We start from the raw sequence: 25,186 nt of genomic DNA on the forward strand, positions 1-25,186 counted from the left end.
CAAGCACAAGACGCATGAAGAAAACTACACCAAGGTTTATCATAATCAAATTGCTCAAAACAAGTGATAAAGAGCAATCTCAAAAACAGCCAAAGAAGAAAGACATTTTACATAGAGAGGAACTAAGATAAGGATTACTTTGGATTTCTCATCATAAACAAGGCATGAGAGAACACAGTGGAGTAATATCTTTAGTATATTTGAAGAACGATATTATTGACCTAAAGTATCATACCCAGCGAAATATCTTTCAAAACCAAACTTGAGACAAAGACTATTACAACATCTCAGAGCGGAAAGAATTCTGTAGCACACTTGCCATAAGAAATGTTAAAGGACATATGGGGCAGTCACCAAGAAACAAGAAATATTAAAGGAAGTTGTTTAGACATAAGGGAAATAACAACAGATGGAAGTTATGGAGCTACACAAAGGAGTGAAGAATGCCGGAAATGAGGACCACATGGGTAAATACATAAAACCATTTTCATGTTATTTAAATATCAGTGTATATGGGATTTAGAAAATACATAAAAGTAAAACATATGCCCATAGTATAAAGGTCAGAAGGGGGGAAAATGGTACTAACTATCATCAAGTGTTGTTTTGTGTTACTTTGCCCCCACGGAATTGTCACACTACTTCTCCTGTGTGACGGAGATGCAAAGGATTACTCAAAGCCCATCTCTGCTGTGCAGTGAGAGGCCCCAAAGTGGTTAATCTCCCTTTGGGACCCTCAAGAGAGAGGCATCCCTTCCTTGGGAAATTAACACTGACATGGGGTTCTCTTCCTGCATTTATTTTCCAGACCAGGAAGTTACAGGAAGAGACATAGATGGGGTTAGAGTTTAACAGTATAGGCTGGTAACTTTCAGTAAAACAAGCCAGATGACATTCCAGTAGACAAGTAAGTGGTCCTAGCAACAAGTTTGATCTTAGCAAACATTCCTTCTTAACAGCAATCTGTCAGTATCTTTACATAACAATCAGTAAATAGTCTGTCTTTTGAGCCAGCAAACTGCTGTGCCACAATCCTTATCTTGCAACAGAGAATTATACCCTGAGTAAAATTTCCTGTCCTTGCAAGGTCAATATATGAAACTGCAAGGCTTTGGAAAACCAGGCCCTGTGAAGTACATATACTCTATATAGTATAGTCCACAATCAATTTCTTATTATAGACATGAAGTAGTGCAGTGTCATTTGAAGGAGGACTATGATTAAGTTAAAGATGTATATACTATAAATCCTAAAACAACCACAAAATAACAAAAAAAAAGTTATAGCTACTAAGCCCACAAAAGCAATAAACTAGAGTCATTAAAAACAATCAACTGATCCAAAGGAAGGCAGAATAAGAGGGAAAAGGAAAGGAAACAGAGAACAAATGGGATAAATGGAAGAAAAGGTGATGCTGAGTTTAAACTTAACCATATCAATAATCACAGTAAGTGGAAATTGTCTAAATACCCCAATTAAAAGGCAGAGATTGTCAGGTTGGGTAAAGAAGCATGACCCAACTACATGTCTACCAGGATCACCCTTCAAATAAAAAAACATATCCCACACTCATACTAGTCCACTGAAAGCTGGAGTGACTATATTAAACCAGACAAAGGAGATTCCAGAGCAAAGTATATTACCAGGGATAAAGAAAGTTATTTCTTTTAGGAGTCAGTGAATTAAGACAATATAACAATTCTAAATGTTTGTGCTCCTAATAATAGACCTTCAAAATACATGAAGCAGGCTATGGCAGTTGTAGGAACAGCAGAGATCACACATCAGCTGGTGGGAAGAACTGAATTTCAGGTCACCATCAGAAAAGCTAAGTTTGCTGTACAGTAAGGATGAGATTGGATCTTGATTGCAGAACCGTCCCTGATTGCAGAATCTTGGATGATTTCACAAAAGTTCTTCATCTTTGCAGAACCTGCTTTCCGTTCCAAGTTATGTCTCCTACTTCATCCTTCAAGACCATCCCAGATCTATAAGAGTCCATCTGGGAACTCACTAGGCGTTCTTGGAAGGAAAAGAAGGAAGATTGTTGGTTGGAATAAATACAGGGTTGAATGAGTTCCAGAAAGCAGGGTTCTCAAACTCATGGACAACAATTTGTGGAACAAAACAACTTCAAAAAACCAACTAGAAGCAACACTCAGAGAAGTAAGATGAGAAGGGCCTGTTCAGGAAAGAAGACAGCTGGTCCACAGCAGAAGAATCTAGAACCAGCTCTCCCAGGATGATTGTGTGGGGTCGCTCAGCAGAGATCCTCCCTTCAGGATCCATTAGAAAGACAAAAAACAAACAAACAAACAAACAAACAGAAGACTCCTGAAAATGGAGACGGTGGCAGTGCCAGCGAAGCACTTCAGCCCCCTCGGAAGAAAAGGGCCCATGTGCACCATACTGTTGAAAGTGAAGTGGTATTTAAGAACAGGATGGAAGTTAAAGTGAAGATTCTTGAAGAATTAAAACCATGGCATGTTGAGGACTGGGACTTAGTTACGAGGCAGAAGCAGCTCTTTCAAATCCTAAGAGAAACACATATGCCATTCTGGCAGAGTATGTGAATTGCAAGAAATCACAGGGAAACATCAATAGTAAGGAATATGCAGTTAATGAAATGTGGCAGGAATAAAAGAATATTTCAACGTGATGTTGGGCACTCACCTGCTTCACAAATTTGAGAGGCTCCAGTATGCTGCAATCCTCTCAGCTCACCCTGATGCACCAATGTCATACTTTTACAGAGCGCCACAACTACTGAGATTATTTGCAGGAATCGGAGCAATGTTGGCATAAACACCCCTTGATGAGAAGAGCCTTGTGTTATTGTTGGGCTATCTGCATGATTTCCAAAAATATCTGGCAAAGAATTCCGCAAGGATTGCAAGCTTTTTTTCTCATTTGAAAGTTGCTGCTAGTGTATGCAGTAATTCGACAAAGAATAAACATTCAGTAAAACATTTTCTTGCCTAGCCTAGTTGACAATATTCCTTGAACGCTGGTGGTTCTATCCCTTTGACACTACACAATTTTCTATATGTGTTAATGCTACTGATTTAATGTCCTGATCAATCATGCTAGTTAATGCACGATTAGTCCCAGTTAATACCCTGATTCCTAGTGCCAAATGATTCAACTTAATGTATATACATGAAAACCCATGCATTTGTGCTCTTTTTTTAAAAATGGTGCTTGAAGTGAAACAGCCCATTCTGTCTGCAAGTCCATCTATGTTGTTTCTTAGGTATACTATCTTTGTTTAAGTTGCTGAAGGATGGTGGTTTGTTTAATCGTTTTTGTATTTGATTCTAATGCACATTCTAACATGATAGAGGCAATGCATTATTGTGTAACCAAGCTTTTGTGGAAAAGTTGATATTTTAGGAATTGTATTTCAGATCTTCAATAAAATTTGTTTCTAAATATCAAAGGAGCAAAAAACCAAAATACATGAAGTAAAAATTGATAGAACTACCAGGAAAAAATGAATTTACAATTATATTTAGAGATTTCAATACTCACCTCTCAATAATTAATAGAACAAATAAATAGAAACTCAGTAAGCATCTAGAAGGTGCGAACATCATCAACCATCTTAATATTATTGACATTTATAGAAGAGTGGAATGCATATTCTTTTTAGTGTACTTGGAGCTTTTACCAAAATAAACCATATTCTGGCCATAAAACAGGTCTCCATAAATGTGAAAGGATTCAAAGCATACTAAATATGTTCTGTGACCATAACAAAATTAAATTAGAAATCAATAATGGGAAAATCTGGAAAATCCTCAAATATTTGGAAACTAAATGATATACTTTAAATAACTTATGAGTTAAAGTCAATGGGGAAATTAGTATTTTGAGCTGAATGAGAGTGAAAACACAACATGTCAAATTTGTACAATGCCACTAAAGCACTGCTTGGAAATTTATAGCACTACCTATATTAGGAAAAAAGAAAGTCTCAAATCAGTGACCTCAGTTTTCACCAAAGCAAACTAGAAAAAGAAGCATAAAATGATTCCCAAGTAAGGAGAAGAAAGGAAATAATACAGATAAGAGCATAAGTCAATGGAATAGAAAACAAAAGGAACATAGAGAAAATCAACGAAACCAAAAGCTGGTTCTTTGAGAGTAATAAAATTGATCAACTTCTAGCCAAAGTGATCAGGAAAAGGAGAGGTGACACAGATTACCAATATCAGCAGTCACTGAGGAGCATCACCCTAGGTTCTACCGATATTCAATGATAACAAGGGAACGCTACGAACAACTTAGGCCAATTAACTTGACAATTTAGATGAAGGAATTCCATCTAATACACAAACTGCAAATGTCTCTCAAGTAGAAACAGGTGACCTCAGTAACCTTGTAAGTATAAAAGAAATTGAATTCATACTTAAAAACTTTTCCACAAAGAAAGCTCCAGCGCATATGGCTTCACTGGTAAATTCTATTAAACCTATAAGGAAGAAATAATACTAATTCTACACAAACTCTTCTAGAAAATTGAAGAACAGAAAATACTTCCTATCTAAGTGAAACCAGTGTTATGATATGAAAACAAGAAAAACAAGAAAAAAAAAACACAGACCAGTATCTCTCATGAACATAGGAACAAAAAGTCTAAACAAAATTTTAGCAGATCAAATTTAACAATATATAAAAAGGAAAATACATTATGACCAAATAGGGTTTATCCCAAGAATGCAAGGTTCATCTAACATTTGAAAAGTTAGTTAGATAGGAGGAATAAGTTCTACTGTTCCATTACACAGTAGGGTGACTCTAGTTAACAGTAACATATTATATATTTCAAAATAGCTAGAATTTGAATGCTCTCACCTCAAGGAAATGATAAATGTCTGAGGTGCTAATTACCATAATTTAATTACTACATATTTTATACATGTATTAAAACATCACACTGCTCCATAAATATGTACAAATGTGTCTAAATTAAAAATAAATTAATTAAACTGGCTAGCCAGTTAGTTCAGTTGGTTAAGGCATGTTGTTATAACACTGAGCTCAAGGTTTCAGAGCCCTGTACCAAGCAGCTGCAAAAAAAAAAAAAAAAGACAAAACAAAATCAGTGTAATTCACCATGATGACAAACTTAGAAAAGACAATCCATATGTACAGCTCAATAGACACAGAAAAAGAATTTGAAAAAATAATCCAACATGCATTACTGCTGGAAAAAGAAAATCAACAAACTAGGAATAGAAGAGAACTTAAATAGGCTCTATGAAAATCTTACGATAATATCATATTTAATGGTGAATGATTGAATGCTTTTCCCCACAATCAGAAAGCAAAACATGGATGTTTACTCTCATCACATCTATTAGACATCATGCTGAGGTTCAGTAAGGCAAGAGCCAGTACATTAAGGTAAGAAAAAGAAATAAAATGCATCCAGATTGGGAAGGAAGAATTGTTTATTTGCAGAAAACATGAACATCTATGCATAAAATCTGGTGTGACCTACAAAAAAGCTCCTAGAGCTAAGAAAGGAGTTTTGTAAAGTTGCCAGAAAAAGATTTACATCTAAACCAATTTTATTTCTATATACTAGCAATAAATAATTGGGAATTGAAATTTTAAGAAATTTCCAAGTACAACAGTATAAAAAGAATGCAGTACCTAAATTATGTCAAAAAACGTGTAAGACATATACATTGAAAACTATAAAATACTGCTGAAATTAAGGAAGACGTAAATTTATAGAGAAATATACCTTGTTTATAATTCAGAAGACTAAATATATTGTTAAGCTGTCAGTTATCCACAGTTTGATCACTAGAATCAACATAATCCCATTCAAAATCTCAGCAGGATTTTTTTTTAATAGAAAATGTCAAACTGATTCTACAGTTCTTATGGAAAATAGAAAGGTCCTAGAGTAGACCAAACATTACATAATTTCAAGACTTAATAAGTAATCAGGACAGCTGACAAATAGATCATTGAAACAGAATAGAGAATCCAGAAATAGATCCACACGTATCTGGCAATGAACTTCTGACAAAGGTGGAAAGAAAATTAAATGGAGAAAAGAATGTCTTTTCAACAAATGGAACTTTTAGCTATTTCTGTGCAAAAAATCACCCATACCTCATGTCATATTCATAAACTCATTCAAAATGCGTTACAGACTTTAATGTAAAACCTAAAACTATAAAACTTGTAGGAAAAATGAGAGAAAATTTTTGTTGAACTTGGGTTAGGCAAAGATTTCTTAGATTTGACATCAGAAGCATGATTCATGAAAGTGAAAGTTGATAATTAGGACTTTGTCAAAACAAACACTTTTCAAAGTAAATGATAAATACAAACCACAGACTGGGAAAAATTCACTACAGAACATCTGTTTAATAAAGGACTTGTATCCAAAATATATAAAGAACTCTTAAAGCTCATTTGAGAAAAAAGCCCAGAAAAACATAACCCAGTAAAATAAACACTTTACCAAAGATTTGTGGGTAGCAAAGAAGCACATTTTAAAATGCTCAACATCATTAATTGTCCAATTTAAACAACAATGAGTTACCACTACACATTTATTAGAATAGCTAAAATTTGAAAGACTGATTATACCAAGTGCCATGTTTTGTTTTGTTTTTTAATATTCTGGAAACCATATTTTTTATATAACAGTATAAAAAATTATTTTGTTTCTTTTTTATAGCTGCACAGTATTCTTTGGTTTATTCAATGTCTCTTTTATTGATGGAAATTTTATTTCCAGTCTTGTTACTATAAATAAAACTGGAGTAACATAGTTTTGTGCATATATAGATTCAACATTCGTTGTTCTCCAGTATCTTTGAGATAGAGCTTTAGAAGTGGGATTGTTGAGTCAATGGGTAAATACACACTTAACTTTGGGCGATTTTGCAAAATTCCCATTCATAGGGGTTGTATCATTTTGCATAGTGATCAGCAATGCATGAGAGTGGCTATTTTCACCACATTCACTCACCAGCAGAGTACAAGGTATTTCAAAAAGCTTATGGAAAGATTCGTATTATCTTTTAATTCTGTTCTTCCACAGACTTTTTGAAGTATCCTCATATGTGGTCACATATTTGGATCTGGCCAAGGTAAGTGAGAAATGGTGTCTCAGTGTAGGCTTTATTTGTATTTCTTTTATTATGAACAGGGCAGAGTGTGTTTCCATATGTCTACAAGCTATTTATATTTCTTTTCCCAGATCCGTTCATTCTTTCAGCCCATTTTTCCATAGGTTTGCTGGCCACTTTCTTCTCTATTTGTGAAGCTTTTTATATTTTAGAAATATTAATCCCTTTTAATATGTTACAAATATATTTTCTCAGGTTGTCACCGTCAAATTTTGCTTATTTTGCAATTTTTGGGGTGGGGGGACTGGGCAAGTTTTTTTATATTTAAGTAATCAAGTTTACAAATCTCTTCCCTTGTTGCTCCTAGAGTTTGAGACATAATTAGGATTGCCCAACACATGAGACATAGAAATTTTTTTCTAGTACACCACTTTTTCATTTTCATTTTTTCCGTTCAGGTTTCTGATCCATTTGGAATTTATCCTTGTGAACAATGAGAAAAAGATCAATTTTATCATTTTCCATATGGTTATCTAGATATGCCAATACCACGTACTAAAAACTCTGTTTTTCGAGCCAGCCCCTTGGCTCACTCGGGAGAGTGCGGTGCTGGTAGCGCCAAGGCTGCGGGTTCAGATCCTATACAGGAATGGCTGGGGCAGTCGCTGGCTGAGCGCGGTGCCAACAACACCGTGCTGAGGGTTGCGATCCCCTTACCGGTCAAAAAAAAAAAGTCTTTTTTTCTTCAGCTGCCTTTTATTGTATCCCAGATGTCCACTGCACTGGGGTCTCATTCTGGATTTCTGTCCCATCCTGTGGTTGGTCTCTGTCCTTGGGCTGGTACCCTACTGAGTAATGACAGGGCCTGCCCTGCCCCTCTCACTGCGCCCTTCATTGCTCTTCTCCTTAGGCTTTCCCTGCTTCATGCTTGATTGTTCTTCTGAATTGACTTTAGATTCAACTCAAAGACATCTCTTTAAAGTTCTACAAATGCTTTTTTTTTTCTTTTTGCAGTTTAGTAATGTCCCGAGTTTCCTCAACTTTTGGAAAGTGATTTCCAAACCATTCATTCTCCCTGTCCTTTTCCATGAGTCAAGTAACCTTAAAATGTGGGACCTAGAACTGGACCCACTGGCATAGGGGTGATGATGGCATGACTGCACAGGATAAGGTTTTTTAAAGGGGTGTCACCAGAATGGGAGGCCGCGTGAGCAGCTGGAGCTTGGGCAGGGTGGAGTAAGCAGAGGATGGAGGGCACCGGGCCACTCCTTTCCTGTCCAGATGGAAGGGCGGCCGGGGGTCTCAGCACTTTGTGACATAGGGGGCCAGCTCTGAGCAGCTGAAGAGGCCTGCCTTCCTCCTGTCCCCCGTCCCTGGCCCATGGTCCTCTCCCAGTAGTCAACTGGCCGCCTCACTCCAGCCCCTTGTGTCGTCTATTCTCTGAACTCCTATGGTGAGCGAGCCCCATTCTTCACCTCCCCCTGCTTGGATGCTTCTGCTCGGCTGCCCACGCAGGCCCCGTCCACGCAGCACCGTCTGACTTGTTCACAGTGTTCACTATCATCCCCATGGTTACAGTGTTCTCAGTGTTCAGTGGCAGAAGAGCCGGCCACAGGACAGACGGATTTCAGTCTACTCCATGAGCTGGACGGTCTCCATTAGAGGAGATGGTGAAGGAGACGAGTCCTTTGCCATGAGACAGACGGTCTCCATTAAACGAGATGGTGAAGGAGACAAGTCCTGTGCCTTGAGCTGGACGGTATCTGTGAGAGGAGAAGGTGAAGGAGATGAGTCCTATGCTGTAAGAAGGATGGTCTCCATGAGGAGATGATGAAAAAGATGAGTTCTGTGCCTTGAGCGAGACAGTCTCCATGAGAAGAGGCAGTGAAGGAGACAAGTCCTGTGCTGTTCAGCAGGGAAGCGTCTCACCCCCTACCTGTCCATACGTGATTTTGGCAGTTGCTGCCATTTTGCCTTCTGTTGCCATGTCAGACAGGGCGCTTTGTGGACCCGTCACTGCTGTACACAGCCCTCACAGCCAAGCTGCTGGAGATGACGATCCCCATTCCCACGGAGGGACCCCAGTTCTGGCAGGGGGGTGGACGAGTTCTGAGCGGAGTGGATGCCCTGACCGACCTGGCCAAGGAAATGGAGTGTGTCAGGCCCGAGGCACGCAGGATGTTGCTGTGCTGTTTAGGGAGGCTAGTGGGAGTATATTTGAAGTGTCATCACTTGCTCATTTCTTACAGAACAGTTAGAAGTGACAGGTGCTGTGTTATCTTTAAAGCCATTATCCAAACACTGAGAGCCAGCGTGTCTTTTCCCAGTGGCCCCTGGCACTGTTGAGGGATGGAGTCAGTATGGTAGTTAACTCGGGTACTTGTAGAAGGCAGCAAAAACAGTGTGCAGCTGGCAGGTGTTCAATGGACTACAACCCAGGAAACATTTAAAATTAAGGCACCAAGTTTTATACAAGACAGTTAAATTAGTGATTATCTAGACCAGTTACCATGAGCTATCTGACTTAGCATGTGTCCTTCTTTATGTAAGAGTAGACCAAAATTAACGTTTAAATTTTTAGAGGAATAACACATCTATTACCATCATATTGGTTTTATTTGCAGCCATGAAAGTTGATTACTTATACTATATTTAAATTTTTTGTCTTACGTGGTTTGTTTTTTTTTTTTAAAGTAATAAGAACCACTTAAATACGAGAAAAGTATGATCCAGAGGGACTCTAGCTATGTGTTGGACAAAATGATGTGGCAGGGTCTCTGTTAAATGGAAATATATGCTCAACTTAAAGACGTTTAGACTGGTAATATTTAAAAACACTACGAGTCAAACCAGAAATGAGACTGCCAACATCCTGTCTTTCTTGAAGCAGTAAGAGCTATTGAAGCTTTTTGAGGGGGTTGTTATCTGGTGGAGTTTGGCATAGAATTTCTATGGCTGACTCTTTGTGACTGCATTATTGCAAATTTCTTTAAGGCTTCCCATTATTTCTAATATGTCTATTTCAGTTTGTTGCAACATTGCATGATGATGTTCAGCCTGGGCCAGATTTCTATGGACTGCCATGGGAACCTGTACTTGTAACAGCCTTCTTGGGAATTGTTTCATTTGGTGTATTCTTCTGGAGAACTGTCCTTGTTGTGAGTAAATTAATTTATACTTTAACTCATAAATGCAAGGGATGTTTTATAATCACTGGCCCTTTTATTTGCTTCTTTTTCGGTAACATAAGTGCAAATTAATGATTATACTTCAAGCTAACTTTATAGTGTTCTAAAATTTGTCTTTTAGACTTAAGCGAATAAGATAAAGTGTATAAACTCAATTGGAAAACTTCAATTTATGAATCCCTTATATCAAAACCTAAAGATTAAGAATGAGGAGGGTGCACATATGCACTATTAGAATTGGGAATTCATACAGCCACTCTGAAAAGTAGTTTAGTGATATGTATAAGAAGCCTTACAAATAGTCACATCCTTTTATATAGTATAATATCATGTCTAATTATCTGTCCTAAAGAAATTACCAATCATGCATTAAAGATCATATACAAGGGCATTCAGTGGAAAAGTACTTATTAGACTGAAAACCTGTCACAACCTAAATGATCCCTATGGTAGGGGAATTGTTAAATTATTGTATCCATATAATGGGATATAAGGTGGCTTTACATATTTCAAAGACATTGAGGCACAGAAAGTGCTCTCAATTTAACGTGAAGTGGAAAAAAGCAGAAACCAAGACTTTAAAGTATATTTAAACGGTGTGTTATATAAAACACATATGTACACACACACACACAGAAAAAATGCTGCAAGGAAATACAATAGAAGGATAAAAATTCTCATATTTACGAGATGAAGTAATTTTTCAGTTTTTTCCCCTTACATATACAAGTGTTTGCCAGATTTTCTGATTTGATCATGTGCTCAGAAAATATATTATTTGGAAATGCAGATTATATAATTTTCAGACACTATTAAATTTTTTTATCCTTTTTTTCTGTACAGAATATGACTTTCAGACATATATATGTATGTATATGTGTGTATACTCCTACATACTTTTTCTCATACTGTATGTCGTTCTGCTTCACACTTGTTTCACATAATTGGGGGAAATTATTCTGTGTAAATGAACTGTGCAAATGCAAAGCTTTCATTTGAACCTTAACAGTTAAAGTGGCCAAAAGCATTGAATGCAATTCTTTCTAAAACTGAATACTGTATTGTTTTATTAATGTCTTAATTATATTACAATGGAAATATTATTGTTAACAAAATTCCTGTCCTTGCCCAATTGATTGTAAAAATCATTGCTAAAAGAAGGATTTCTTTTGCCTGGATTCTCTAGCCTCATGAGATTTTTCCTCAGATAAAAGGAAAAAGGGAGAATAAAAGTGTGAACATAAGGGGAAAAGGTGAAAACATTTTATATTTCCCAATCTTCTATCTCCCACTATAAAAAACCCTAAGACCTATTTTGATTTGCACAAGGTTATATAGTCTCTTTGTCCTGTTGCTTCTCAGCCTTAGCATTTGCCTTTTGGAAGCCTGGTCCCTAAGTGACTTATAGTTTGGCTGAAAGGGAGCGAAGGAAGCTTACTCTCTCATTAGCTAGGCTGTGACAGTAGAGAAATATTCATTTCTTTCCATGTTGGAATTTTCTGAATGCATTTTCCTGGAACAGCATTATTGTAAGTGGTGTTCAGATACTGTAGTAATGATGAGATACCAGGGACGATTTTGTGGACTGGTCTGAAAATCCCATCACCATTTATAACATTTGAAAGAGGAAATGAATTTGGCGTTCTAAAGAAATGTAGTAGTACGTTTTTTTTTTAATTAGTTACTGCTTGGATTTTATTATGCTGTAAATTTAGAGCTGTCTTCAGGGGGTGATTTAGTTTTTGCCCTTTTAGAAAGATGTTAGCTGTTATTTCTCTTGTCTCGTCTGCATTTTACTCTAGCAGTCTTCCCTTCCCTGTCAGATGTATGATCACTGTTTATAGTGGCCTGGGAAAATTAAACGATCTAACTCATGAGAAGTATTTCTTCTTTTTTTTTTTTTTTTTTACTAAATGCCCTGTTTATTTGGCAGACAATTTCAGAAATGTACAGTCACAATTTGTAGGCTGAGAAATCTCTGTGGAGTTGTTACTTCACAACTACACTTCACAAAAGCAGTAATGACAGCTTCTCGGCACATTAACCAGTCATTTTTGTTTGAAGTGAGCACAGTGAGAATGAATTTTTCATCCCTTTTCATTCTCTGCATTTTAAATATGGAAATGAAGAGCTACTGTGGTGAATGGAGGGAGTGCCTGCCTTAGAGGGACATCACAGTGTGTGTGGTGTGGCTTTATTAATCAGGAGTCATCTCCATTAATAACCTTTGACAGTCCTTTTGCTTTTCCCTTCCATTCACAGACACAAGTTTCTCACTGTCACTGTCACTTGGAGAGGCCACAGTCAGGAGAAGACGGCCGGCCTTGGAAGATGGAACATGCCCCACCCACAACCTCCAGGGAATGACACCATTATTCACCTAATTAACACAACAGTAACAGGGTATGGAAGAGCTCTGCCTGGCAGGTACTGGGGTCCAAACCCTTGACCTCTACAGGCATCTTCTAGAGGTGATGCTGCCCGGTGCAGGTGGATGCCCCCTACCCACCTGCACATGCACCAACTTGACCCCAAGCCCGTCAGGGACGCGGCCTGATCAGATCCACACATGTGCAAAGGTGCTTGGTGTGGCATGTAGGGAACATGGCAGCCACTGAGACCAGGGGCCAGAGCCCATGGTGCCAGCCCAAGATTCTTACAGGCTTTCTCCCAGAGTGTGGGCTGACGGTCAGGTAAGACAACATCCCAACCACAACCAGCCAATGACCACATGTACACGAGGTGCCAGCAGTGCCTAGAAACCCGACTTCAGGAGCCTCAGTGTCATGGTAAAATGCACTGGTGTGGTCAGTGAGGCATAGTGAGCCCACCGCGGCCCCTGACCGTGCAGCGCCAGGCAGGCCATGGCCTCCATGGACCAGCGGCAGGGTTCCTGGCCCTCCACATGGGCAAGATCCGCTAATGCAAGCCACGAGGGCCCATGGTCCTGGCCAAGCCCCAACCAGGACCTGCACTCTCACCACGGATTCGTCACTTCCCCCTGGATATTCTCACAGTCTGCTTGCCAGTCGCCCAACCTGGGGACCCCACACTTGTGTCACCCCACTCAGGCACTGAAGAGGCCATCCTGAGGACTGGGGTCATGGGCATCCAAGGGCTCAAGTTCATGAGAGGAAGCAGGGCTGGGGCTTTGTCACCACCATAGGCAGAAGAGCGAGGACGGGAGCCGCACCACCTGTCCCCGGCCCTGGGCTCCCAAGGACCCTGGAAGGAGTGCCCCCTTTCTACTGAGGTCCCAGGTGCCAGCTGCAGAGGGATGTGCCAAGCAGTACGTGGGACCAGAGAACAGAGACTCTGCCCATGCACACTTCCCAGGACCCAGCGCCAGGCAGGACAGAGCGGGGAGGCCAGCAGCAGCACCGACAACAGGAGAGGCAGAGCTTCCCACGCCTGAAGCTGCCCCAGGTGGGGCTTGAGCACCACCAAACAGACCTCCCTCATCTGTTACCAAGATAAAGGGCCAAATGGCTTTGGCGTCATCTCAGAAAGAAAGAGCCCTATGACATTTGCACTTTGAATACTGGTGGCGACATAACAAATGTCTTTATGGAGAAGTCAAAGAGCCTGTGTTTTCAGGTGCTCTTTCAGGGCAGCTGGTTATTTTTACTACTGTCAGGACAGTTTTCCTGGTTTAAGACATGGCATTCCTACCCCCAACCATCTCCCTGCGTAGACGCACACCCCGAGCATCTAGCTCCAGTGGCAGAAAGGCTCAGCGGCACGTGGGGGCATGGGAGGGCTTCATAGGAGCGAAATATCTTACCTGCTCCAGGGTCCAGAGGAACAGGCCAGCACATGCAAAGAAGGGAAAAGGGAAAAAGAAACTAGATTCACATGCACACCAACAGAATACTGGAGTAGCAACAGGAAAGTTTGGGTTCTGATAAAATGTACAATTACATTAAGGACAACATTTACAAGACATGGTTGTATTTAAAGGCTTTTTGGCCAATTACAATGCAAAAATATAAACCAACTCACTCTCTATTATGTAAAAAAGTCACAAAGGGCTTCCCCGTGCCTCAGCTGGGAAAGGGGGCTTGTGTGGGTCAGTGGGAAGGGGGCCCACACACCACTGGTGAGTGCAGATGCAGAGCCACAGCCGCCCCTTCGGACGTCGTGTGGAAAAGGCCCTCTTCCCACTGCTTTTCGAATCACTTCTGTTTTAGGAGGTGGCACAGTCTCCAGTAGCTCTGGTCCCTGTTCACCTTAAACTTGGAGATGCATGTGTATTTTTGCTTGATTTTTAGCACTATTTTGTGCTACTGTAACATTTAACCTTGGTGGCTCACCATTCAGACCTTTCAGTAGCTTTTTAATCCCATGAAAGGCCAGGGCCCTCCTCGAAGCTCCAGTCTCACCTGTCAGTGTGCAAGACAAGAGGTCATGAGAACACAAGATGCAGCAATGAAAATCAGAGCAGTGACCTTTTGAACTGGTCCCTTTGCAGGGTGAGAGCCAGGAGAGGGTGACAGGCAGGTGGGGGCCCCAAGACCCTCAGCTTGGCAGCCCCTGCACCTGCCCGGGAAGAGAGCACCCTGTGGAGAAAAAGGAATGAAAGAAACAGCAAACATGGGTCACCCTTCCCGTCCCAGCACCCGGCCTCTTGTTTAAGGGACCAGGTGTGCCTTGAAAAGCCACTTTCTGGAAACACCACCAGCCGGGCCTCCCCGGGGTGTCAGCCTCTTGAACCATCAGCACAAATGTTGTCAGAAACCTCCTGGTCCTTCAGCAATTGGCCTGGATGTGAGGGAAGGGGTGGCAGGTGTGCCCTCAACCACCAGAATCTGCTCTAGGGCAGAAGGGCCACAATCTTCGCCCAGGGAAGGCCTGCGGGGACAGCAAGGGGCCCCAGGCGCTGACAAAGGTTTTCATGGGCGAGAGCAGCTGAGCATAAAAGGCAAGCGCCTGGTGTCAGCCCGGGTCAGGGTGGCCCGCACAAAGCCCCCGTGAGAAGCAGCCTTCTGGTGTGCCTCCCAAAATGTGCCATTAACCTCAGACCTTAACCTCGCAACTGCAAACTGTGTGAGTGATGGGACCTTAAATAGGTCCTCTTAAAAGGAAAGCTCAAAAAGGGGACGCACAATAGTCACATGTTCACTAAGTCCAAGACGGACGCCACGCAGCCCCTCCGTCAGGCTCGGGCAACAGGGCAGAGCCAACTCCCAGCAGGGGAGGCCACCATGTTCCCACAGCTCCCGACCACAATGGACTTCTGTGGACAGGTGCCAAGTTTCCTCTGTTCAACAACTACCTGAGAATACATGCTCCTGAGCGCCTGGAGCCACCGGGGAAGGCGCTGCTGGGACGGGGGGGCAGCGGCGATGACCAGCCTGGCTGGAAAGTGAAGGGTCTGTTCTTCTCAGGGACTTTCCTGGGCACCCACAGTCCCCCATTACCCAAGCTAGCACAAAGCACGCCTAGGCTACCAAATGCCCTCAATCCCATCGGGTGACCCAAGTGCTGGGTGTGCTGAAGGGCATGATCCTCCAGTCCTCAAGGGTCCTGCAGTGTACCCACAGCCCCAACCCAGGGCCAGGTGCTTGCTGGGGCCATCAGGTTGGTTCATTCACACGGGGATGCCCACCCTGTGATGTGGGCACCCAATCCAGCCTATAGCAGCCCAGAATGGGGAAAGGTGCTCTTGATCTGGAGAGGCACTCCAGCGAACTTGTCTGTCCCATGGCTGGCCCATCTGGAGAGTCCTGCAAAATACCAGCTGGGACTTCGACAACCACACAGTCTGTACCCTGCCCCCCAGGCCAGGGTACCAAAAGGAAGGGAAGTGAGGATGTCCGGCCGGATCCAGCCTCTGCATTCCTGTCCCACCTCCGGCCCCTCTGGGGAGACAGGACACCCTGAACTTTTCACCTGGGGAACAGACACCCAGAGAAAGGCCACAGAGGTGTCTGCCTAGGAAGCAGGGTAGGGCAGCCTCCTGACCGTCTGCAGCTTTTCCCCTACCATTCCCCCTCCAAAAATGTGTATTGCCCGTTTTACAATCACCAGATGGCACCCCAGGAACTGCAGGCCTCTCATCGCCCGCTGTGACCACCTGACCTCTCATAAACAGGACAAAGCACAAGACCTGTGGCCACACCCCCAGGCCCACAATGGATCAACACAGGATGCTTCAGGTCAGCAGGGCTGCATCTTGGGCACCATCCTGGGGCTGCCTCAGACCCCGGGACCACCATGGGAGGGAGCTGGAAGCTGAGGATTCTGTGCACAGGACCATTCACAAGCCCATCCCAGGGCTAGCACAGGCGCCACAGACAAGGAAAGAAGGAGGACTGTGTCAAGGACCAACCATGGAGGCTGCTTCCCCAGAGCTTATTTTTATCAGCAAAGCACCTTCAGCCCACCACGAGGCCCCCACCCCTCATGAGTGCCATGCTTTAGGGCAGCAAAGCTCATTGTCATGACCAAAGAACAGGACATTGTTACATCCTTTAAACACAGATGACACCACCTGCAACATGGCTTCACTTGAGGAAAGGCCACAGACAACTGAGCCAGGCCTGGGATGCAGGGCATCCGTGCCCCCAGGTCTAAGTTTACACTCGTGTACCTGCAAAATCCACTGTCACCATCCCGCTCACTCTACCCAAGGCATGGCCATGACAAGGCCCTTCCCTCCCTCCTGGAGCTGAACTTGCAGAACGACATCACAACACAGCAGTTGGGGCTCCCGGGCCCTGCCACACTGCCCCACCATTCCCCACACCCCTCCTGCTGCAGCTGCTCTTCAGCTGTGCTCACAGCCTCTCATCCCACTGCTGCGCAGCCCTCATGAGCCAGAGGGACACTGGAAGTCTCACCTGTGCCAAGGAAGAAAATTAGGTAAAACTCTCCACTTGGCTAGAGAAAAGAAACACACCGCAAGCCCCAGAAACAAACAAAACATGGCCCCGTGGCTGCCGTGCTGTTAGCTCAGCACTGCCTGGGAAGGCCGATGAGTCCCTGTCCACCTGGATGCACCTTGCCAGGTGGTATGTGAGCTCTAGGGGACCTGGCTCACACTGAGAAGCCCACTTGTCAAGAAGCCCGCGTCAAGAGGCCACTTGTCCGTCAACCACAAGTACAGCAAAGCACCTTGACAGGAAGCAAAACGCCCCTCAACAGCAGTGACACTGCCACCATCTCCTCTCCACTCCCACATACACAGTACTTTATTCCACACTTGGGTGCATTCCGTGGCCAAGGATGCGTGGCTCGATCCACCCCTGGCCCACCTCCAGAGCCCCAGCCTCTCACTCCACACCTGACCACAGCTTGTCTAGTGGCCTCCAAGGAGGAATCTGAGGGGTGAGAAACATGCACACTGGGCCGCAGCACAAAGGTCTCAATGGCCACCAGGAAAGTCCCAGACAACAGCAGCAACACAGAGGCCCACCGGTGAGGGTTCTGCCCATGACATGCTCTATGCCACAGCTCCATGACCTAGAGGCATCTTGCCCAAGGCTGTGGAGTGAGACCAATTCCAGAACGCAAGCACCAGCTCCATGTAGGACTCTCAAAAAGGTCCTGAGCCCTGGCCGGTGGGAATGTGACATCCACAGGTTGTGGCCGCCACCTGGCCTGCAAGACCTCTGCCCGATGCCCAGGCAGCCACAGCCACCAAGGCAGCCACAGAGTGAAGGGCTCCAGGCTGCTGGGAAGTTCTCCAGCCTCCCATCAGAGCCAGCCTTGGGTTCAAGCTGTGACCTGGACCTTCTAGCATGTCTTGCAGGAGATGCAGGGTGCTTCCATTCACTTGAACCTACTCACAAGGCAGCATCACCACAGACCTGTGTCCTGGAATAGTCTGGAAGCAGAAAGCCCATGAGTCAACCCACCACCCAAGACACCAGGCCACCAGGGCAGCCATGTTCTCTGCAGCTGGCTGTGTCCCAGGAAGCAGGCTCGGGAGGGGGGCTGGCAACACTGAGAGCCTCCCAGGCACTACCCTCCTCTGAACCATCCTCTCCCGGTGCCCAGCCACCACCTGGCTTCACATGAGAACGGAACGCAGCACTGAATGTGTGCTCCCCAAAACCCACATGGCCCACACCCCCGGCAATACCCTCAAACCTGGCCAAATCCCAAAGTCATCCACCAGGCCTTCTGCCCTAGAGGAAGTCCCTAGAACAAATGGGATATTTAACAGGGAAGAGTTTGTCTCAAGACAACACGAGAAGGTACAGGCCGTTCTCACAGCTCTGCTCCAGCCGGAACAGCACCATGAACATGCCCCTTCCTCACTCTTAAAGGGATCAGACTGCCTGAAAATTTTGCAGACAAACAAAAAATTCAATCTTCTCTCAGCTCAAGCCGAATTCTGAGTGGCACGTGGCAGTCCCCCTTCCTAACGGCCAGCATCGCCCACTCACACAGATGTTCCTGAGAGTGCGGGGACATCAAGCTCACTGCAGAGCTGCACGGCACCAGCTTGATGCGGTCGCAAGTCTGAAGAGTCAAAATCACGGCACTTTGTTCGCTGTTGCTCCCGATGGAACTGAAAAGGCAGTAATGAAGATGCACACAAAACGAACCCAATGTAGCCAAAATTATTGCAAAAGGAAACACATCCTCTCACAATGGATATGCCAGTCAGCACAATTCAGCAGCTTTTCAAGTCTGTCACCACAGAGCACGATTTGCTCACGTTCCCCCTGAACTCGAGACACTCCCAAAGACCTGTCATCTCAAAGTCTCAAGTTATTCTTGCTTTTTGCAGTTTTCAGTCCTCGAGTGACTGAGCAACATGCGCATGACCACAGCCATGGCCTGGGGAGGAAAGCCTCTGTGCTCCGCAGGTCAGGCCAGGCAAAGCGGCAGCAACGCCACTGTTTTTTTTTATCCCATCTCTCCGATGTGGTTTACAAAGAGGGTGCCTGGTTAGAGAAGCAGGAAGTCATTAACAGACATGGCAAAAACCACAGTGTGATGAGAGGGCCCACGTGCAGCCAAGTTAGAGCTATGGGGACCCACCACCCTCCCACCTAGAACAGTGAAAACCCAGACAAGATACAGGAGGCAATGGCCCTCGAGACCCTGGATGTCAGGCAGCAAAGCATGGTGATCCCCAAGAGACAGACAACCCTGCTGAGCCCTCCACCCCCCAGTTCACTGCCTGAGAGAGTTTCCTGGCAGGGAGGGGATCTAGGAGGGACCCAGTGGACCCCTGGAGTTCACAGGAGGGAGCAGCAGAGAGGAAAGCATGGCACAGGGGGATTCCCAGGTCCATAGGGCCCCCCGAAAATTCAGCAGAACCAGATCAGGGCATGTGAGTCAGGAAACTCCACCAGTCACTGAGAGGACCGCAGGGAATAGGCCTGGGGTTCACATCCAGCTGGCAGTGGCCCCAGTGCCCACTAGGCAGACAAGAAAACCCCAAAATTCCTGGGGAAGTGGTAGAGAACTCAAAAGAGCCTTGCCTCAGTGTTGGGTAAAAACTAACCCTAGAGGGCCGAGCCCATGGCGCTCTCGGGAGAGGGCAGCGCTTGGAGCGCAGCGATGCTCCCGCCGCGGGTATGGATCCTACATGGGAATGGCCAGTGCACTCACTGGCTGAGTGCCGGTCACGAAAATGACAAAAAAAAAAAAAAAACTAGCCCTAGAATGAACCCAGCTCCGGAACCACCTAAGAAAGCTAAAGATAAACTCAGGAGGGTCAAAATGTCTCCAACTAACTTAACTGTACCTCAGAACAAAGCTCAAGAAGATTTAAAGGAACACAAAAACATTCAGCACCCAAACAGGGAAATATCAAAATGTCTGGCATCCAAAAAGCAGGAAAATATGAACTGTAGTGAGGAGATTCATTGCTCAATTGAAACAGACCAGAACTGTCACAGACAAAAGAACTCACAGAGGACATTGGAACTGTTATTACAGCTGTATTCTGCATGTTTAAAAAGCTGAATAGAGACGTGAAAGATATGATCGAGTCCCAAATCAAACTTCTGGAGATGAAAACTACAATGCATGAGATGAAAAATGCACTAGGTAGGATTAACGGCAAAGCAGACACAGCAAAAGAGATGTGTGGACTTGAATACACAGTAATAAACTGTCCAAAAAGAAACACACAAAAAAGAACCCAAAAGATGGGAAAGAGCACTGTGAGCTGGGTACTGCAGTACTTCAAAAGGCCCAACATATGGGTAACTGGGGGGCCCAGAGGAGACAGGGAGTAGAAAAAACATCTTTAGAAATCATGGCCAAAAATTTCCCAGACGTAACAAAAACTGTAAACCCCAAATGTTCAGTAAACCCCAAACACATGAAACATGAAGAAAACTACGGTGTGCATCATGATCAAGTGGCTGAAAAAAGTGACAAAGAGAAAATCTTAAGGGAAGACATGCTATGTAAAGAGGAACAAAAGGTCGTGAGCAGATTTCGCTTTGGAAACAACACAAGCAAAAAGATAGTGGAGCAGCATCTTTAGTTAAAGTTCTGAAACATTTTTTTTTTAAAGCTACAATTCATTACCAGCAGACTTGCACTACAAGGAACGTTAAAGGACATCCTTCAGTCAGAAGAAAAACAATACCAGATGGAATTCTATAAAAACAAAAGGAATAAATAGCAGCACAATTGATAACTAATTGGTAAATATACAAGATTGTTTTTCACTAAAGTCTCTTTAAAATATAGTTGTTTAATCATAAACAATAACAATGCATTACAGGCTTATAACATATGTAAAAGCAAACTGCACAATAACAAGAAGACAGGAGGGGAAAACGGAAATATCCTATAGCAAAGTTCCTATACTACAGAAGAAGTGCTATACTATCATTTGAAGGTAGGCCATGGTAAGTTAAAGGTAATAAGTATAAAGGTGTTATCAGTCAGCCCTAGAGAAATCACAAAGATAGAAAGTATTTGATTAATCCAAAAGAAAAGAGAAATCATTCAAAAAGGAAAGAAGAACAGATGGGACAAACAGAAAATAACCGGCAAGACAAAAGACTCAAACCTAATCTTATCAATAATCACATTAAATGTGACTGGAGTGAACACCCCAATTAAAAGGCAAAGATTGTCAGATTGGGTTTAAAAAGCCATATGTGGCCTACAAAAAAACCCCTCATTTTAAATATAAGGACACAGATAGGTTAAAAGTAAACAGGTGGAAAAAGATATACCATGCTAACAATAGTCAAAACAAAGCTATTAAAATACTAATATCAGACAAAGTAGATTTCAGAGCAAAAAATATTAACTAGAGACAATGGGAGACATTTTATGATAAGAGTCAAAGAACCAAAAAAGAAAAAAGAAAATGACAACAACAACAACAAAAAAAAAAACTATACGCTCTGATGCACCTAATAACAAAGCCACAGAACACATGAAGCAAGAACTGACAGAACAGCAAGGAGACATATCTACAGGTGGAACAGATGTAAGCACCCTTCCCTAAGTAACGGACAGAGCAGTAGACAGAAAACCAGCAAAGATATAGCAGATTTGAAACACTGTCAACAACGTGACCTCATCAACATTTCTATAACACTCCCCCCAACAATGAGAGAATACACATTCTTCTCAAGTGCACACAGAATATTTACTGAGATAGACCATGCTTTGGGTCACAGAACAGGTCTCAACAAATTCAAAAGGACTCATATCATACAAAGGAAGTTCTCTCACTACAATGAAATTCAATTAGAAACAAGTAACAGAAATATCTCTGGAAAAATCCCAAAGGTTTGAAAACTAAATAACAAACTTTTAAATAACCCACACATGAAAGAAGAGATCAAAAGTCAATTATTATGAACTGAATAAAAATAAAAACAACATATCAGAATTTGTGCGATACCACTAAAATGCTTACATTAGAAAAACAAGATTCCAAATAAATGATTCAGCTTCCAACTTAACTAGAAAAAGGGCAAATTCAACCCAAAGTAAGCCAAAGGAAATCATAAAGACCAAGATGTAAATAAATGAAAGAGAAAACATAAAAAAATAATAGAGACAATCAATGAAACAAAAAGCTGGTTCTTGGAGAAAAACAATAAAATTGATAAACTTCTAGACAGATAGATCTGGGGGAAAAAAGAGAGAGAGAAATACCAGCATCAGGAATGTGAGGCGTGGCATCACTACTGATTTCTAGGCTAGTAAACGAATAGAGGAATACTTTGAACAACCTTATGCCAATTAATTAAACAACTTAGACAAGTTGGGCAAATTACTTGTGTAACACAAACTAGCAACTTAAACTCAATAAACAGCAGACAACCTGTCAGCCTATGCCAGCAGAGTTAAAAACCTTCCACAAAAAACACACTTGGCCCAAGTAGGCTTCCATGGTAAGTTAGACCAAACATTTTAAATAGAAATAGTAATTCTTTGAGAAAATTTAAGACGAGGGAATACTTCCTAAATCATCCAATGAGGCCAGCATTATTCCGATACCAAAACCAAAGACATTACATGGGGAAAAACAAAACACAGCAAAACGAGATACAGACCAATCACTGCCCCTCGTGAACATAATTACAGAAATTCTAAACAACATTTTAGCAAATGAAATTCAACAATATTCTAAAAGAACAATTCATCATGACTAAGAGGAAGTTTATCCCAGGAATGAAAGGTTGGCTTAACATTCAAAAATCAGTGACTATAATTCACCATATTAATAAACCAAAAAAGAAAGATATTCACCATATTAGTCATCTCAATGAATGCAGAAAAAGCATTTGACAAAACCCAACACCCATTCCTGATTAAAGTAAACTACTAGAAATAGAATTCTAGGGACCTCCTCAGTCTAGTAAAGGGCTGACAAAAACCCAACAAGTAACGTCATATCAGTGGTGGGGACTGCATGTTCTCCCCATTCTAGTTAGCGCCATCGCAGAGGTTCCAGCTGGTACAGTCAGGCAAGAAAAAAGGCATCCAGATTAAAAAGAAATAAATTAAACTGTCTTAATTTGAAGACGACATAATCATCTATGTAGAAATCGGATGAAATCTTCAAAAAAACTACTAAAACTAAGTGAGTTCAGCAAGGTTGCAGGTTCAATACACAAAAGTCAACTGTACTGGCAACTTATAATCAGGAACAGAATTTTTAAAACAATACTGTTACAATAACAGCAAAAAAAGGAAAACAAATAAATCAAAAAGTCTGACAAAAGATATGAAAGACCTGTGCGCTGAAAACTACAAAACATCGCTGAGAGAAATTTAAAACAAACCAAGTGGAGAGCAGTACTATAATCATGGGTTGGAAAACTCAATATTGTTAAGATGTCTGTTCTTCCCAAATTGATCTACAGAGCCAGTGAAATCCCAAACAAAATTTCAACAAGATTTTTTTCATGGAAATTAACAAACTGATTTTAAAACTCATATGGAAATGCAGAGGACATAGCATAGCCATAACAACTGTGAGAAAGAAAAGTTAGAGAGCCAATGTTACCTAGCTTTAAGAACTGATATAAAGCTACAGGGATCAAAAACTGTGGGGTTTGATACAAATAGATCAACTGGACTCACACATGGAGAGCTGATTTTTGACAAAGGCACAAAGACAATCCAGTGGAGGAATGACCTTCATAGCAAATGGTGCTGAAACACTGAACACCCTATGCAAAAGATAAATGAACTTGGATCCACACTTTGCAACATTCACAATAATTAACTCAAAATGGGTCACAGACTTAAAGCTTAAAAGTATAAAATTTCTAACAGAAAACAGGAGATAATCTTTGTGACCTTGATTTAAGGAAGGTTTTCTCAGCTAGGAAACCAAAGTCCAATCCAAAAGTACAAACTGAAAAATTGGACTAGATAAAAATTTTAAAATTCTATTCTTCATAAGACACTGTTAAGAAAACAGCCAGACAGCGAGAAAGTCTTTGCAAAGTATAAATGTGAAAAAAAGACTTACATCCAGAATATAGAAAGAATGTAAAACTCAACAAGACAACAACACAATTTAAATCATTGGATAAAAATTTGAACAGACAGTTCACCAAAGATGTATGGATGGCAAATAAGCACATAAAAAGATGCTCAGCATCGTTAGGTAAATGCAAATTAAAACTACAAGGAGATACCACTACACACCTATTAGAATGTCTAAATTGCAAAGACTGACCACACCACATGCTGGCGAGGATGTGGACGAGCTACACTGCCGGTGGGAACATGAAATGGTATAATCACTTTGGAAGACAGTTCTGCAGTTTCTAAAAAGTTAATCATGAACACAATGTATTATCCAGCCATTCCACACCTAGGTATCTATCCAAGAGAACAAAACTTGTTATGTCACCACTAGAACTTGCACATGAATGTTCACAGCACCTCTCTGTGTAATAGTCAGGAACTGGCAATAACCCAATGTCCCAACGGGTGAGCAGATAAATCGAGTGCGGCATCCACATGAGGGAGCACTACCCAGCCGTTAGAAGGAAGAGCTACCGACACGCAACCACACAGGAGAGTCTCAAAATAACTACACTGTGAGAGAAGCCAGACCAAAAAAAGAACACATCGTATGATTTCATTTACATAAAGCTGTAGGGAAGTTTCTGTGGCTGCCTGAGCAAGAGTGGGGCAGGCAGGGTGCCCACTACGGGTTGAAGACACTTCTGGATGATGGATAGGTAAATGATGTCCAAGCAGTGATGGTTTCACAAGTGCATACACGCATCGAAAGTTACCAAACTGTATGCTTTAAATACATGAGTTTACTGTATGTTAATTATACCTCAAAAAAGCTGCTTTAAAAAACAATCATACAGCAATTATCCCAACTAGACCCTTTGTATTCCAGGATTTGTTTGTTCTCTTGCTTTAAACAATCTCCACAGGTCAACACAAATGTGAACTAGCAATGTAAGACCACCATTTCTTCTG

General features: G+C 42.3%; 1 pseudogene; it reads left to right on the forward strand.

The window, feature by feature from the left end:
• The first annotated feature begins 2,027 nt into the window (after positions 1 to 2,027).
• On the forward strand, positions 2,028 to 15,764 carry LOC134390192 (mortality factor 4-like protein 2; annotated as a pseudogene).
• Positions 15,765 to 25,186: the final 9,422 nt, after the last annotated feature.

Source organism: Cynocephalus volans, chromosome 11 (assembly GCF_027409185.1).
Source record: "Cynocephalus volans isolate mCynVol1 chromosome 11, mCynVol1.pri, whole genome shotgun sequence".
Lineage (NCBI taxonomy): Eukaryota > Metazoa > Chordata > Mammalia > Dermoptera > Cynocephalidae > Cynocephalus > Cynocephalus volans.